Genomic DNA, 18894 nt, shown 5'->3' on the forward strand with positions numbered 1-18894 from the left:
CATGATTGAGTACAATGGCCCATTTGGTATGTACCTCACCCGGCACTTGCAACAGCTAGAGAGACCCCAAAAGTACCTCACCAAGAGGATCAAGGGTCTCCAACATATGTCATATGCTGCCAGACTAAAGAAACTCCAGCTCTATTCAGTAGCATACCACCTACTCAGAGGTGATCTGTGCCTGACGTACAAGGCCATGTCCAATCAGGAATTGATGGACATGCTCCACCTCAAAAAATCCAAATCCATCAGAACCACGAGTGCTAAAGATTTAAACCTCAGCACAAATATGAATAGGACATGCTGGAGGGACAGATTCATAACTCAGAGGCTTCCCATACTCTGGAACAGAATCCCAGTTCATGTTAGGCAGAGCCCCTCACTGACTCTCTTCAAGAGAAATCTTGACGAGTGGATGGGAGATCATAGGTTTACCCCAGGGGTCATCTCTGTGTCACTACTAGACAGAGGCACAGTAAACTAAATCTATTATGTAAGGGGGTCTTCACTGTGTCACTACTAGACAGAGACACAGTATTCTAAATCTATTCTGTACACTTTTGTACCATTACATGGGGTGGCGAAAGCCACATCACTATGGCTAGGCTTATAAATGCCCCAGGGCAGATAGCCTAGTACTAAACTATGAAACTATGTCTCTTCAGTTATGTCAGGAAATTAAGGAATAATGTTCAACAATGAACTGAGCTCAGATAATATCACACATTCCAATCCCAATGATATTGCCAATATATTATAGGATACATTTTGTGATAAATTTACCATATTGACCCAACTGTTGTTGACACTATCCCTGCAAATTCTGTTTCTTCTGAAATTGCCTTGGAATAAGTGTTATAGTCTTGGCCAGAGCATAAAATAATGGTTCTATGGGACTAAATAACATACAATACTGCATTGTCATCAGTATATGAGTTGCTATTTAAACTGTTTAACCACAGCTTATGCAAAGGGTTTGTACCTGTTGCCTGGAAAATAGCCACTGTGACTCCTCTATGCAAGGGTGACCCCTCTACAGATCCAATCAATTAATAGATCCTTCAGCCACACCACCCTTATATGCAAAGCCATGGAATGTTTCATAGCGGAACTCATTTATGTAGAAACAGGCAGCCTACCTGACAAAGACCCCACTTAGTTTGGTTTTCTGAAGGGCAGATCCTGTCTCCTGAATGCAGTAAACGTCTGTGAAAAGGTTACAGACACTGTAGACAGTGGTCACTCTGTGCATGCTGCTTATCTTGATCTGACTAAGGATTTTAACACTATCCTTCATACCCATGTTATTGAAAAGTTAGACAAACTTAATGCAAACCCCTGTATTATGTGCTGGATTAGAAACTGACTATTCAACAAATCCTAGGTTGTGAAAACTGTTGGTACCTTGCTTGAATATAAATATGCAAACAGTGGGATTCTGCAGGGATAAGTGCTGAGCCCCCTCCTGCTGGACATTTATTTATTTATAGTCCTCTATCACATCCAAATTAGAACGCTGCTACAATAAAATAGCCAAGTTTGCCACTAACTCTAAGATCAACACATATCATTGTACAGCATTACATATGCTGCAATGGCTTGAACTCTCTAACCAACTCCATTATGTCCAGCTCTTAACCCTACACAGCATCATATATAAACCTTTAGCATGCTCATCCCTGAGTCACATGATAGTTAAACCTTACACCCCAATAGAACCCTAACATCAGAAGACAAAAAACTCCTTGCTATTTCCAAACCCTCTAAAGTACCAGGACAAAGCTTATATTCTTACTCAGTTGCTAAGGTCTGGAACTCACTCCTTTCCACAAGAACCATTACTAATCTGGAAGCCTTCAAATCCTCACTAAAACAGTCTAAATAATACATGGCTGTACACCTGCTCATCTCCCAGATAACATGGCTTCACCATTTTCTTTCCTGTCTGATTTTCTCCAGGCTAACTTCTGCTCTACTGTCTTACCCACTTGGGTAACATGGCTTCCATAACCCCTCTTTTTTTATTCTACATACTGTTTTCAGCTAATCTCTCTTCTACACTCTTCCCTCATCCCCCCACAAATGCTTTCTCTTTTTTATTATAATGTAGTAGCTGATCAGCATCACATTACTCTGTCAAAGTGTTGTTTGTCTTTTCAGCTTTTTCCTGGTAAGGGGTCGTCACAGCGGAACTCCGGTCTGCTAATGATTGGCAGTAGATTTTTACGAAACGCCGATGTGTCAGCTCGACACCCAACCTTCAATGAAGGCACGCCCATTTACGCACGCATGTCTTTCGAATGTCCACCCAACTGGAGGGAGGACATGCAGACTCCACACAGAAGGCACTCCCAAGCCCAGCCGACAATCGAACGGGAGAACCTCTTGCTGTGAGGTAACAACGCTACCGACGTACCACCGCGGCATATTGAAGTCTAACATGCCACTCCCTATGAAAGAATGCTTGGGTGTTTTGTTTCTCGATATGAGTTTAAACCAATCTACACACTGTTTAAAACTAAAATGTAACATTATGGATGTTTGTAATTGTCTGTTAGTTGGAGATTATTTTCCCCAGGCCTCTGCTGAAAACAGATTATTTTTGAGCCAGATAGACTTTCCCGGTAAACATATGTCAGATAAATAAATAAAAATAAATATTTTGCAGACATCAAAGCCAATATCCCAAAGTGTGGTTGGCCAACTTTGTTAATGACTGCAAGCTCGGCACTATTATTCCCTCATCCACTGATACTAAACAGCTCCAAAAAGCACTGGAATATACATATACCTTGTGCACTGAAAAAGTCTTAAACTAAAATGAAAAAAAGCATCATGGTAGCATTCAGAAAAAAGTTATTCCTATATTATGTGTTATAATTGGTACTTCTCAAACAGATATGGTCGTAAGAGACCTAAGTACATATGTGGACAGTTCTCTCTCTCATTTCATCATCATGTTTATGTCATAGTTAGTAAATACTTCTAACTTTCCCATTAAATTTTAATACCAATATCTTCAAAATCTAAAATTTTCACCTCATCAGACCATGATGGAATACAGTGCTGCCCGTGGTATGTAAAATCCACACATAACACTTAGCTAGAAAGGCCCCAGTGATCTTTAATCACAATATTTAAAGACCTTAACTCACACACTATCCTGACAGAGTAGCACAAGTTTCCTTATGCTCAATAGTCTACCAGCTGTTCTCAGGAGACCTGTGTTTTGCACTGTAAACTATGAAAGGCCCAGTCCTGCTTGACTTCCTATGTTTTCAGAATACCAGTGACTCTGCAGATACCCATACCAGGGACCTTGATTTCACGAACAAATAACACTGGAGTGACAGGTTCCCAACTGAATGCATCCTCAGTGGGTCTATATTACTTCAGTGAAAGACGTATTCAGCAAATACGTCTTCATCGCTCACCATCTGCCAAAATTAACTTCAGCAAATCCCGGAATTTTTCCCATGGTTGAGAAACACTAGTCCACCAAATGTATGGAGCACAGAAAGCAGTAAATTATATACACCCAAGTGGTAGGCTTCACCTCCCCATATCCCCCAAAATGGGGGTCTGTGCCCCCCACACCACCCTAACTACATATACCAACTCTGAGATTGCAATACAATGGGGGAAAAGGCAAAGTTGAGAGGATGGCCAAGTGTTTCCGAACCATGGGAAAAATTCCACAGTTCGCAGAAGTTCATTTTGGTGGCTAGTGAGCAATAAAGACGTATTTGCTGAATACGTCTTTCGCTAAAGTAATATAGACCCTCCTCAACCTATGGAATAAGTTACCACTACAGCTCAAGCAAAGTACAACTTTGTCTGCATTTAAGGCTAGTATACACACACACACACACACACACACACACACACACACACACACACACACATACTCACCTTGCGCACGCACACACACACACACACACACACACACACACACACACACACACACACACACACACACACACACACCAGATTTCTCAGAGTGTTCTTGTGCACCCTTACCACAAGTAAAACCATAACAGTCAACATCTGTATTGAAAATTTTGATACATAGGCAAAAATAATCAGCCAGAAAATTGACTAAAAACTTGAAAAATACTACTACTCCATCTATTAAAGCAGTCCATGAACTTAAGTTAACATCTGAAAGGATAATTGCAAATCCTTCTTTAACTACACTAGGAAACTAAGAAATAACACCCAACTGTGCTCTGAATTTATTCATAATGGCAACACCTACTCTGATCCAGCAGACATTACCAATGTACTAGCAAACAAATTGAGTGCAAATTTTAGCCAGAGACAACTACCCAAAGCCCACTAAACCCTGAATCTCTCAGTCCCCCCATCACCAGTAAAGGACATGCACTGAAGGTACTCCCAAAAACTAAAAATACTTCCTCCAAGGGGCCTGATAATATACATATCTGTTAAACTTCCCTCTACTCGACACTCATTAGACCCATTATAGAGTACAACACCCCTTTTGGAATGTACCTCACAAGACATCTGCAGCAGCTAGAAAGGCCAAAGAAGTACCTCACAAAGAGGATTACTGACCTCAAACAAATGCCCTACACTGACCGCCTCAAAAAACTCCAGCTTTACTCCGTAGCATATCGCCTACTCCGAAGTAATCTCTGCCTAACATATAAAGCTATGTCAAACCCAGAGCTGTTGAAATGCTACACTTAAAGAAATCCTTCCGAGCTACACACTCTAGGGACCTAAACCTTGTCACCACAAAAAACAGGAAATGCTGGAGGGATAGATTCTTGTCCCGGAGACTTTCCATACTCTGGAACAAGCTACCCATCTATGTCAAGCAAAGTTCTTCATTAGCACTCTTCAAGAAAAATCTAGATGAGTGGATGGAAAATAGGAAATACACCCCGGGGATCACTTCTGTGTCTCTGCTCGACAGTGGCACAGGAAAATAACTTTCTTGGGTGGCGTAAGCCAGGGAACATTGTTGGCTAGGCTTACGTAGGCCCTTGGGCCAATAGCCTAGTACCTACCTATGAACCTATGAAACAAGGCCTGGCACAGCCACTAAAACTATGTCACCTGAGTTTAGTCACTTCCCATGTCCTTGAGGTTTGGTGAACAGCAGTAGTGATGCCACTCTACAAAGGTGACTTTACCACTCATCCTAGGAATTATAGGCCATAAGCCCAACAAGTCCTATCTGCAAAGTCATGAAACATATTATAACTGACTTGATAAACTATGATACTAAAAAAAGAAATCCAGCTCATTCCACAGCCGCTGGGCCTTGTCAATGGTAGATCATGTCTAATGAAAGTGGCCTACTTCTCTGAAAAAGTAGCACTGTCTGCTGGCACAAGCCTTCCTGATAACTTGGTGTTCCTTGACCTGGTCAAGGCCTCTGACACCATCCTCTATGCTAGCATTGTTAGTAAGCTTAACGCATTACAAATAAAACCTTAAGTAGTAATACAGTTAGCAAATTGAGTAAAAGACAGAATACACATAGCGCTGCTAGCAGGTGTCTTATCAGACAGTATAAATGTGACCAATGGTGTCCCATAAGACTCATTGTTGCGACCACTTTTGTTCAGTATTTACTTTTTCAATCTTCAGGTCATGAACCAAGACCTCTGGCTAACTAAGTTTGCAGATGACTGTAAAATGGAAGACACTGTCAGCTTCCCTTCAGAAGAAGCTCTTCAGCAAGAACTTAACATTTATAAATAGCTAGTGTACTAAAAATGTGCCAAAAAAGTGTAATATTGTCACATTTAGTAAACAACCCCTCCCCTGCATATAATATAGACAATTTCCCAATCAAAAATGAGAATGTTGTGAAAGACCTTGCAACGTGAGTTGATAATTGCCTCTTTCCATTGATGATCACATAACAATAGTCAGAAAGTCCTTCTACTTAGTGCAGCTAAATACCAAAGGAATATCAGCAAGATCTAAAGAGGCCATTGTCACCTTATAGTCAGTTCCTACTAGGCAATTACTGAATACAACAACCCCTTTGGAATGTACCTCACTAGGCATATCAAACAATTAGAAAGAACCGTGAGATTCCTAACTAAGACGATCATTGGCTTGAAACCCCTATTCTACCAAAAAAGACTAGAAGCACATCCCCTTATTCAGTATCTTATAGACTCCTGAAGGGTGATCTGTGCCTTGCCTTTAGTAAAATTAGGGACCATGTGATGCTGGATGTATTGTATTTTCACAAATCAAATAGTCTCATATATATATATTTATATATATATATATATATATATATATATATGTATGTATATATATATATATATATATATATATATATATATATATATATATGCAAGTATATATGTATTTGTGTATATATATATATATATATATATATATATTTTATTATATGTGTGTGTGTATACATATAGATCTCTGTATGTGTGTACATGTGCATGATTGCATTTGCATGTGTGTGTGTGTGTGTGTGTGTGTGTGTGTGTGTGTAAAACATCTAATTTCATAACATTGAGACCAGAACATCTAAAACCCAAAACACCTAAAACCCATAACATCGAATTTCCTAACATCTAACACTACAAATCACATGAAAATAACATCCCTTCTACATATAACGGCACCAAATTACCAAACACACTTTTTACTACATTTTTGCAGGGGGGCTTGATACAGTGGGGTTAGGAAATTAACTTTTTCCCACTGTAGTGCAATCTTGGAATTGGTATATTTAATTTACGGGGAGGCGTGTAGAGGGGCTTGCCTCCCTGCAGAAACGTAGTAAAAAGTGTGCTTGGTAGTTTGGTGTCATTATATGTGGAGGGGATGCTATTTTCTTGTGATTTGTAGTGTCAGATGTTATGAAATTCGATGTTATGGGTTTTAGATGTTTTGGGCCAGAGAGATGCTCTGCTTGACATGTGTGGGAAGTCTATTCCAGAGCATGGGCAGTCTCTGGCTTATGAACCTGTCCCTCCAGTATGTTCTGTTGATTGTGGTAATGAGGTTGAGGTCCCTGGAGTGTGTGGTGCGGAGGGATTGGGATTTCTTTAGGTGTAACATTTCTAACAGGGCTGGGTCAGACATGGCTTTGTAAGTCAAGCAGAGATCACCTCTTAATAAACGATATGAGACAGAGAAAAGCTGGAGTTATTTGAGTCTGTCCATACAGGGCATGTGTTTAAGGCCTAGGATCCTCTTCATGAGATACTTTTGTGGCCTTTCCAGCTGATGCATGTGTCTAGTGAGGTACATGCCAAATGGGGCATTATACTCGATGATTGGTCTAATAAGGGAAGAGTAGAGAGAGACGATGACCTCTTTCTTCCTGGATGCAAAACCCTTGGTAATGAGATGTGCCACATAGAAGGACTTTCTGACCACAGTGGCAATGTGGTGAAGGAGAGGTTGCTGCCAGCCTGTGTCCCCAGATCTCTTATAATGCCTTCAGTGTTCAGTGGGCTACCATCAATGTGGTAATTAGCGGTAACTGAGTTTTTCCCAAAGGGAATGACGACGCATTTTTTTGGCACTGCAATCGTCAGCGAACTTGGTCAGCCAGAGTCCATCCATGTTGGCCTGGACTTCTGAGAATTAGATGCCAAACAGAAGAGGACCCAGGACCGATCCCTGTGGGATAAACACTGTTATGATGTGCAAATTGTTTGTCTTGGCTTTCAGATGAGTTATGTTATAGTATGCTAAATAAGAAGGGAACATGACTAAGGTTACCTGGGAAACTCTATGCATCTGAGATATATAGTAATGTGTAGAGTTTTCGCAGTGAGGTAGTGTTTCTAAGAGAAGGTTGAGGATAGTTTTTTACAATTTAAACAGGCAGCCATGAAGTGCAGAATGGTATATTTGCCATTTTGTTCTGTGTATTGCGATCTTGGAGTTGATATATTTAAGTAGCAGGGGTTGTGGGGGTGCAGGGGGCCTTCCCCCCGTGTTTATATTTGGAGATGTTTAATATAATTTGATGTTTATTTGTTTCTGTATGTTGTTGTGGTGGAATATAGTAAATGTTGTTTTCCTATATTTTTTCAATGTTATGGGAGTCAATGTTTTCAGGTTTCAGTGTATTGAACTTTCACGATTTAGGTGTCAATGTTTTGAATTTCAAGCTTATGATATTTCGATGTTCCAAAGTGAATCCGTGTGTGTGTGTGTGTGTGTGTGTGTGTGTGTGTGTGTGTGTGTGTGTGTGTCTGTGTCTGTGTCTGTCTGTATGTATGTTTATATATGTAAATATCCATGTGTATGTGCGTGTGTAAATATATATGCATATATATATATATATATATATATATATACATACATACACAGACACACACAGACACACACACACACACACACACACACACACACACACACACACACACACACACACATATTTGGGTGTAGGTGTAAGTATTTGCACATAAAGTTTACATTTTTTTGGTTTGTCTTGTCTCTGTCCTTTTGTCTGGCCCATCTCTGAGCCTTTCCATTTCCCCTCCCCTATGTGCTCTGAGCCTGGGAATTTTCACACACACACATTTTCAAACCTGTTTTTTTCTTTTAGCTTGCATTAGTAGCAACCCTGAGGATAATTAACTTCATTCTTTTTTTCTCAAATACTTCCTAGACTCACACACAGTTGCTAAGTTCTAATTACACCTCTGCCCTTAGTAGCATAATTCTTTTTTGAGTTTGGATAACCACTCCTCTAGCATCACAATATTTCACAAAGAAGTGAATCACACTGCCACCTATTTTATTATTTACTATAGTAATATAACAAAAATGCAGGACTAGATGTTTACATTGTTATTTGACACTATACCCATCACATTGATTACCAGCCAGATATACAGTAGTTTTGTACTTGCTAAGATAAACAGCACCAATCACAATAACATGCAAACTAGGTATGTACCACTGTTCCTATTACTGTCACTGAATGTGACCTGTTTATGCACTCTTGGATTATTGCCTTCATTGTAAATTACATGGCTTTTTATATGTAAAATTGAAAAGTTTCTATTACTTGTTACTTGTATGGATAACTCAAATCTGACGAAGCTCTGACAAGAGTGAAAGCACTCATCTTTTGCTTTTACTTACTAAACCGTGGCTTTAACAAGCAATACCAGCTTGAATCTTGTTTTCTTGTTTTTTTAATAAAAATGTAAGGTAATGTTTAACATGGATCTTGCATTAATATTTATGACAACAGTCATAGCTGTCATATACTGATATCATTCCTATACAACTAGTTTTCCCTTTTTCTTAGTTTGTTCTTTTTTAAGGAAAGTGTTTATTACCTTAAGGCTAGAAAACTACATTTCCTCAGTACTAGGATCCATCGTTCCCCCCCTCTCTCTCTCCCCCTCTCTCTCTCTCTCTCTATATATATATATATATATATATATATGTGTGTGTGTGTGTGTGTGTGTGTGTGTGTGTGTGCGCGTGTGTGTGTGTGTCTGTGTGTGTGTGTCTGTGTATTTATATTACACACACACAAACGCATACATATATATGTTTACATCACACACAGTTGACTGGCTTGCAACTGACTCCCACATTATCAAACAGAAACCAGTTAAACATGATACAGTGAACCTTGGTGACAGGCTTTAACAGGATCATGCACTGGGACAAGTCCAGCTTTTCTTGCTCCTCGTGGTTGATTCATCATTTTTCACTGGATTGCGATTGATGGTTTATGAATTTATCAATCAGTCAATAGAAAGAGGACAACTGTGTGTGTGTGTGTGTGTGTGTGTGTGTGTGTGTGTGTGTGTGTGTGTGTGTGTGTGTGTGTGTGTGTGTGTGTGTATGTGTGTGTGTGTGTGTGTGTGTGTGTGTGTGTGTGTGTGTGTGTGTGTGTGTGTGTGTGTGTGTGTGTCATTGGATAGTGATTGATGGTTTGAGCTGATCAATCTGTCAATAGAAACAGTGTAACTTTCTGTGTATGTGTGCATGCGTGCTTGCATGCGTGCATGTGTAACTTCAAGTTATTTAATTACAGTGACTCTGAAATGGATATCGAAGTGGCAAAATCTAAAGGGTTTAACTTTGATTCTGGTCAAAGAGCAAATATTGTTAAGACAATGGTGGGCTTTAAGTTGTTTTTAAGAAAGTTGAATTTCCAATTATTTTTTAAAGTCCAGGCAGATTTTTTGGAACCAGAACGGGTGCTACACAGAAGTTCATAGGTTCAGGGGTAAGTACTAGGCTATCTGCCCAAGGGCATCTATAAGCCTAGCCAGAATGCGCTGGCTTTCGCCACCCTCTTAGATTAGTTCCCTGTGCCTCTGTCCAGCAGAGCCATTAGTTCCCAGCGCCTCTGTCCAGCAGAGCCACTGCAGTGATCCCCGGGGTAAATTTTCTGTTTCCCATTCACTTGTCAAGGTTTCTCTTGAAGAGTGTTAGTGAGGGGCTCTGTCTAATGTAGATTGGAATCTTGTTCCAAAGCATGGGGAGTCTCTGGGACAGGAATCTATCCCTCCAGCACGTCCTATTTATCATTGTGGTGAGGTTTAGATCCCTAGAGCATGTGGCTCTCGGGGATTTGTTTTTTTTAGGTGGAGCATGTCCATCAGTTCTGGGTTGGACATGGCCTTGTATGTCAGGCAGAGATCACCTCTGAGTAAGCGGTATGCAACCGAATACAGTTGGAGTTTCTTCAATCGGGCTGCATAGGGCATCTGTTTGAGGCCAGTAATCCTCTTGGTGAGGTACTTCTGTGGTCTTTCCAGCTGTTGCAGGTGTCTTGTGAGGTACAGCCCAAATTGGACGTTGTACTCTATGATGAGTCTGATGAGTGATGAGTAGAGGGGCACAATAACCTCTTTTGTTCTAGATGTGAACCCTTTCGTGATTAGGTGGGCCACAAAGAAGGATTTTCTAACCACCTTGGCAATATGATTATCAAAGGAGAGATTACTATCTACTTGGGTCCTCAGATCCCTTATTACATTTTCTGCATTTAGGGAAATACCATGTATGTGGTAGTTCGCGGGTACTTTGCTTTTTCCAAAGGGAATGACTATGCACTTTTTGGCGTTTAGCTTGAGGCCATGATTTTGACACCAGGTGTCCGTCTCAGTGAGACCCTTCTGGAGGATGTTTGTATCAGCCGGAGAGTCAATTATGGCCCCCAGTTTGCAGTCGTCTGCAAACTTGGTCAGCCATAGTCCTCCTGTGCTTGCCTGTACCTCTGAGAAGTATATAGTGAACAGGAGGGGTCCAAGGACTAAGCCCTAGGGAAAGCCACTCGTAACCGGTTTAGAGTCAGACCTAGAGCCTGCAACTCTCACCATGTGGGTTCTATCCATGAGCCAAATGGCAACCAATCTTGCGAAGTAGGGGTTTATGTTCAGGCTGGTGAGCTTGTCTATAATACCAGAATGGGGAATGGTGTTGAAAACCTTTGTGAGGTCTAGGTAGGCTGTGTGGACCTCCTTTCCCTTGTCTAAAGCCTTGGTAACTGTCTCAAAGAAGTCCACCAGGTTTAGGAGGCATGATCTGCCCTTAACAAAGCCAAACTGGGTAGGGTCCAATATTTGGAGGTTCCCAATGTCTCTGTTAATGAGTTCCATGATGATGCAATCCATAGCCTTGCAGGCCAGGGTAGTCAGGCTTATTCCCGGGGTCTGTTGTGGCTCCACCTTTGTGGAGCGGGATAACTGTTGCTCTGTGCTACTCTATGGGTATGTAGCCTGTAGAGAGGCTGAGTTTGAACAGTGTGTTTAGGTGAGGGGTTAGTTCATTTTGGAGCTCGTGTAAGACACTGCCTGAGACATGGTTCGGTCCCACTGAAGTTGTGTTTTTGGCTTTGGATAGGGCTGTTTTACCCTATGTGTCAGTGATTGCTGGGGCTGTACATTCTTCTGGTATGGTTATGGGCCCTTTAGGGGGTGAAGTTTACACTAAACCTGTCTGCCAGAATGTTGGCAATATTAGTTGGTTCAGTGTATTTTGTGCCATTCTGCACTAACTCAGAGTAGATCTGAGAGTTTCCACTTAGGTTTTTGACATAGCTAAAGAATGCTTTATGGCTATCTTTGGAGTCCTTGGCAATTTTTCTTTCGAAGCTAGCATTGGATGATTTTATGAGGGATTGTAGTTTCTTGCTGATACTGATCAGGGATGTCTTCCCTTCTTGAGATTTTACTCTTTTCTGTACTAGTTTCCTCCTTCTATTGTATAGCTTATTTATGGCACGGGTCCACCAGACTGTTTTCCTTTTCTTGGAGGAGTGAGTCTTGGTTTTGCTTGGGATAGCACGATCCATGCATTCTTGCAGGTGCTCATAGAGTGCCTTTGTAAGGGATTCAGCAGCTTGGACAGCGTTGCCCTTTAGCATGGGGGCTGTGAACCTTTCCACCTCAGTCTTAAGTAACGTGAAGTTTGCTTTTGAAAAGCTTTTCATGGTGGTTTCCTTGTTTGGGGCTGGGGACAGAATGTGGATATCCAGAGTGATTAGTCTTTGGTCTGATCTAACCAGCGAGGGGTTGACCTCCGATGTAGAACACCAGTTGCCCATGTTGGTGATGACCAGGTCCAATATGTTGTCACCTCTGGCGGGGGTGTTGACCAGTTGATCCAGGGCGTTCGAGTTTAAAAATTCTAGGAAGCGTTGGGCAAGGATGTTTGTACTTGAGTAGTTCTCCCAGTAAATGTTTGGGTAATTGAAATCACCCAACATTAGGGCATTTGGTAGGATCTTCATATTTTCCAGTGTCTCCAGAAACGCAGAATGGGGGTCCTGGGTCATGATGGGTGATCTGTAGCAAGCTACAATTTGAATTGCAAGTAGTTTATTTAATCTCCCTTTGGATCTGTAGCAAGCTACAATTTGAATTGCAAGTGGTTTATTTAATCTCCCTTTGGATCTGTTGTTAATTTTATTTGAATGATTGTGTGAACTGGATATAAGAAAACTTTTTTCTAACCTGATGAGAAGTGAAAGAGCATTGTTAAGAAAACATAATTCACACAAAACATTGAGGATTATAAAGCCAGATAAGGGGGGTGGGTTTGTGATTATGAACTGCCATGATTATATTAACAGAATGAATTATTATTATTATGCAATAATACCTACAAGAAGGTTGCTATGAATAGGGTGAGTATCTCCACCTTGAAAATTAATTGTATAATTGATGACATTTTTGCTCAAGAACAAATTGCAAAAGAGATCTTTTCTTTCTGAAATGGGTTGTTTGCTGTAGCATAGGCTAAATTCAGACCTGCTGAATCTAGCTTTGGTTGTATAACTTGAGCACTAATCCAGACCATCTTTTTTTGGAGAAGGTTCCCCTGCACCCTAGTGGCAGGAGTGCGCAGTTAGAGCTTGTCTGATCAAAGACTGCTGGAACAGGGATCAGTTTTTAGCTTTTTATTGGTTAATTGGTTAATTTGTTTAAATCAGTTTGCTCATTTGCTACTGTTATATAAAAAAAAAAAATACACTTTATGCATCGCCGCTTAGCTATGGTTAAACTATTCCTGGTGATATTATTTATTATTTATTTTTATTTTATTTTATTTATATTTGTTGATTGATATTAGTGGATGGTTTACTAGTTTGTGGGCGAGTGAGAGCTGATACCATTGGAGGAGGTGAGGGAGTTCAAGCCAGCCCAGTTCAGCAAGTGAGAGACAGTGGTGACTACGGTAGGATGCCCCTGTGGCGAATTTGGCGATTTTGTTGTAGCAGGTCTCTAGCTTGTTTAGATCACATTGCCTTAGGTTGGTATATATTGGAAAGGCATAAAGTAGGGTGGAGATAAGGTGGGAATTTGCTATTGAAATATTTGCTGCTTTGTTGAGAAGTTGCTTATTTCTGTATAACGCTCCTAGTTTTTTGTGGACTTTTTTTATGGTCATGGATATGTGAATGTCAAATTTTAGTTTATTGTCTATTTCCACTCCTAGCAATTTGGTGTGTTCACTTGGGTATATAGTGGTGTTGTCTTTTGCTGTGATGTTAAAGTGAGAGTTGTTTTGAGTATGTTTGGTGGGTTGGAAGATGAGTAGTTTAGTTTTGTTTGGGTTGAGTATTAATTGGGCATCTGATAACCAAGTTTCAACAGAGGAAAAGGCTTCCTGTGTGACTTTTTGCAGTTTGGGTAGGGACTGGGCTGAGCAGATGATGGTTGAGTCATCTGCGTATTGTATGAGTGTGCCATGTTTGGTGGCAGAGGCTAGATTATTGGTGAAAACAGAGAAGTGTAGGGGTCCAAAGATGGATCCTTGGGGAACCCCTATGGAGACAGGTAGATGGGGAGATATGTCATTCTGCCATACAACGGATTGTTGGCGGTCAGACAGGTAACTCTGAAACCAGTTGGTGACTAATTGTGAGAAGGATAGGTTATTGAGGACATAGATAAGTTGTATGTGTGGGACCATGACAAATGCTTTAGTTAGGTCTAGGAAAGTAGCAGAGGAGAGATAGCCATTATTTTTATGCTGAAGGATAGTGTTAGTAAAGGAGAGTAAGGCAGTGGTGGTGCTATGGTTTGGTCAGAAACCATGCTGAGTATTGGAAAGGAGGTTGTTAGTAAGGAGGTAGTCTGAGACCTGAGAGTGTATGCATCTCTCTAGTATTTTGGAGAGTGGAGGGAGAATAGCTATGGGGCGGTAAATGGTTAGTTCTGTGGAGGGTCCGCCTTTGTGGAGGGGAATTATGTGATACTTTCCACAGTGTGGGAACGTAACTTTCTGACAGAGATAGGTTAATCAAGATGGATACTGGGTAGGCCAGAGCATCAGCTGCGATTTGTAGGTATTCACTTGGGAGGTTGTCTGCTGCTAATTTGGTGGGCTTAAGTTTAGTTAAGAGTTTTTTTATGTTGGAGGTAGGTACAGGAGAAAAAGAGAAGGCAGTGGGGAGATTACTAGTTGAAGGTGTGGGTTGGAGGGGAGGGGGTTGTGTTGTTTAGCTAGTGATAGTATGATTTGTGTGAAGTGTGTGTTGAATGAGGTAGCAATATTTTCTGAGGAGTGAGGGATGTTAGGAGAAGGGGTACTGACTTTACCTGGGCAGGGGATGGAGTTTATGGAGGACCAGAATTGTTTGGGGCTGTGTTGGGAGGAGTCTAGGGCAGACTGGTAGTATTAGAATTTGTCCTGTTTTATTAGCTTTTTGACTCTATTGCGTAGTTCTAGGAATTTCTGTCTAGTTGAGGGGGTTTCGGTTTTGCGCCAGTGCTCCCAGGCTTTATCCCTGTTTTTCATTTCTGACTTAGTGGCTTCCTGTAGCCATGGGGAGGGTTGTGCTTTGATTCTGGAAAGTCTTATGGGGGCATGGTAATTAAGGATGCTCAGGAAGGTAGTATTAAAAAATTCAACTGCGTCATCAAGACTGAGGTACTTTAGAGGATGCCAGTTACATTCTTTGAGGGATGAGATGAATGTGAGTGGGTTAAAGTTTAGTTTTTTTACGTATTTGACAGTAGATGACAGGTTTAGCTTGCTATAGGTATTTTTTGAGTAGGAATGTTGGGGAGTGATCACTGAGGCTATCTGACAAGCAGCCTGTTATATATGACTGGAGGCTCTTACTGACTAGTATCCAAACCAGAGTAGTGAGCTTGCTGGAGTTTTTATTTATTCTGGTTGGCGACTGGACTAGTTAGGTGAAGCCATGAAGGTTTACATGATGGTTTGGATGGTTGCCAGAACAGGATTGCCAGTCAATATTGAAATCACCTAAATGATAGTTTCTTGGGGGAGATGGTGGGTAGACCAGCTGAGGAGGTTTCCTAGTGGAGGGATGTTTTGGCCAGATGGGAAGTAGCATCCAATTATGTTGATGGTTTTGTTTTGGTTTATTTTGAGGTTGGTATATATTATTTCTTCATTGCCTATTTGTGGAGCTGATGATTTTAAGATCTGGATGTTTAGATGCTGTTTAAATATTATAGCTAAACCACCTCCTTCCTTGTTTAGCCGGTCTACTCTTAGTATGCCATAACCTGTAGGGAGTATTTGATCACTGGTAATGTGAGGTTTTAGCCAGGTTTCTGTCAGGATGACTATATCTGGGGAGTACAGATCTATGGGGGCATGGAGTTCATGGACTTTGTTGGATATACTTCTAATATTTAGGCTTAGTAGAAGTAAGTCACTTGGCTTTCTATTGGCTGTAATATGGGAGAAGTTGTGGTTTCTAGTCTGATTATGAGGACTGGGGTTGGAGATGGTAGGGCCAGGGTTGGGGTGGATGTCTCCACTTAGGGCTAGTTTTGATATGCATGAGGTTATTAGTTTTCTCAGTTTTTGAATGTGTTTGTTTATAAGGGAAACTTTATGATTGTGCTCTGTGGGTAATAGGTATGGTGGGAGGGTTACTATGTTAAGTTGTAGGGATGCTTTATGTTTGAGTAATATAGTTGGTAGAATATGTGGGGGTACATAGGGATGGTTCTTGAGTTGGTGGGAGGGGAGCTGAGTGAGGGTGAGACATGAGTGGTGGTGTGAGTAGTAGTACAGTGGTAGTGGTTGAGTGGGGGAATGCTGGAGCTTTGGTAGGATGTAAAATATGCAAGGAGAGTGCATGCAGTGAGTATAGGTAAGGTATGCTTGTACATGTTAGTTGAGGAGGTGTGATAGTAGTGGGAAGATGGAGGAGGTAGTGTTGGGTTAGCGCTGTGGTTGGCTATTGGAAAGATGGGAGGGGTTTGTGAGTGTAATAAAGGTGGGACTACTGGGGGCGGGAGGAAATAGGGGGCAGGGTGGGGAGCGAAGCGGGTAGAGATCCTGTTAGTTGCTCTTATGAGGGGGCTGGAAACAATCAGGTAACAGAGTTAACTGATAAATGAACATATGATAGTAACAAGGGTGGTTGTAGTTTTAAAAATGGTGCCTGCCACAGGTAATATTTATTAACTTTGGGATTGTCTTAAGGTAATAAACAGGGAAGGGGGAGGGGAGAACAAGGGTGTGAGCAGGCAGTTCTTTGTACTGCTGCTAATGAGCCAAAGCAAAGTCAAGTTTGTGTTTAAGAAACAATCACAATTGACCAAGGACTGCTCTGAGACTGTAAGTCATTTCTTAACCATTTCTCAGGTGGAAAAACAGGATAACCTTGTATCAGTAGGCTACTGTGGTCGCAGTTTAAATTAACAAACACACAGTATTGATCAGTTATGAATACTTTTTGCTAACAGAAGGGAATAAGAGAGAAAGTGGAAGATCAGTATATGTGCGTGTGTGGTGGGGGGGGGGGCTGCTTACCAGCCAAAGCAGAGTGCTCCCCAGGGGAAAATGGCTCAATCAGGTAGACACATACTCAAAGTTAACTTCAGCTGTTTGCAGACAGTTCAGACCCAGACTGTGCTTTTCTTATAAGAATGATAAAGGTGGTACCGCAGCTGAATACTTAAGAATGGTGTTAGGTTCAAAGTTAACTTTAGCTGTTTGCAGACAGTTCAGACTCAGACTGCGCTTTTCTTATAAGAATGATAAAGGTGGTACCGCAGTTGAATACTTAAGAGTGGTGTTAGGTTGGAGAGACACTGAGCTCCTCATGGGGCCTGTAGCAGAGTGGATTGTAGTTTTAAAATTATTATTATTATTATTCATAGAAGATATAAATTCTGCTCTTCAAATTTTCCCTTAGAACTAGTCAGTTTTTTTAGTTTTAGCACTCAAATCTATTTCTTTGAGCTCGGCACTTGTTCAGAACTCGTTGTAAGCACTGAATAAGCTACAAATTACTACAGCACTCAACTTTCCTCACTTGTCTAGAGGAAAACAGTTTTTAGTACTTAAATAAGCACCTATCCAGGTATATCTAAGGGTCAGCTCCCGGTGTTTTCTCCTGTCTACCTGATGAATCTGGGCATCTTGGGGCAATGCAGCAATTGCCTCATGTACACAGACAACCCTCTCCTCCTACCACCCAACACTACAACCTGTGAGAGATGCACTCATGTAGCCAAACTGGAAGCAAAGCTCTCTTCACCCAAGACTGACCTAGACAGTCAAGAGGAGAAGGTAAACACTTGCACCACACCACATTCATCACATAGTCCCTCAAAACCTACACCACCAAAAAGACACATAGAAACACAAAACACACACCTACATTCACGGAGGCTCTCAATAAAACTCTGCTCAAGCAACAGAGACCTCCAAAGCAGAAACGCAAGCAACCTCCACCCCCCCAACACAACCCAAATGACACATAGCCCACAAACTCAGTGAGCCACTCAACCACAGCCCATAAGGCATAACAACATACCCAAATATCTTGTCATAGGTGGACTCTATAGTCAGGCACACTGGTGTTCCACTTACCAGGCTAAACAAGGAGAAAGTTACTGTCAGCTGCCTGTCAGGTGCTAGGATCCGCCACATAACGCACGCACTCAGGTCACTTCACAACAAGTACAAATATGACTCTGTCATTATCCCTGTTGGTGTGAATGACCTGAGACTTACCTCCGTGGATTACATGAAAAGAGACATGGAGGAGCATTCCAATCTTGTAGCCCAGGCAGGTATGACCCTTGCCCTTAGTAGCATCCTGCCATCACCCAGAATGATACCACAGTACAAGGACAAATGATTGACTTCAACAATTGGCTAAGCTTCTGGTGTCATTCTAACGGGATCCAGTATCTGTCTGCCTGGGATGACATGATTGACAGACCACGATGCTTTGTCAGAGATGGCCTGCACCTGTCACTCTTTCGATTCCGGACACTGGTTAAGGCTCTTGCCACCCCTATAGTGCCTTTTTTAGGCAAGGTTTAAATGACAAATTCACCACCATAACAGGTACAAGCAAGCAAAATCTGAGGGTAATGCTACTCAATGCCAGAAGTCTAACCCTCAAAATGCATTCACTCGAGGCACTCCTTAAAATGGAGAACA

The sequence above is a fragment of the Protopterus annectens genome, chromosome 7.part0 (genome assembly GCF_019279795.1).
Source record: "Protopterus annectens isolate FY-2018-M chromosome 7.part0, PAN1.0, whole genome shotgun sequence".
NCBI lineage: Eukaryota > Metazoa > Chordata > Ceratodontiformes > Protopteridae > Protopterus > Protopterus annectens.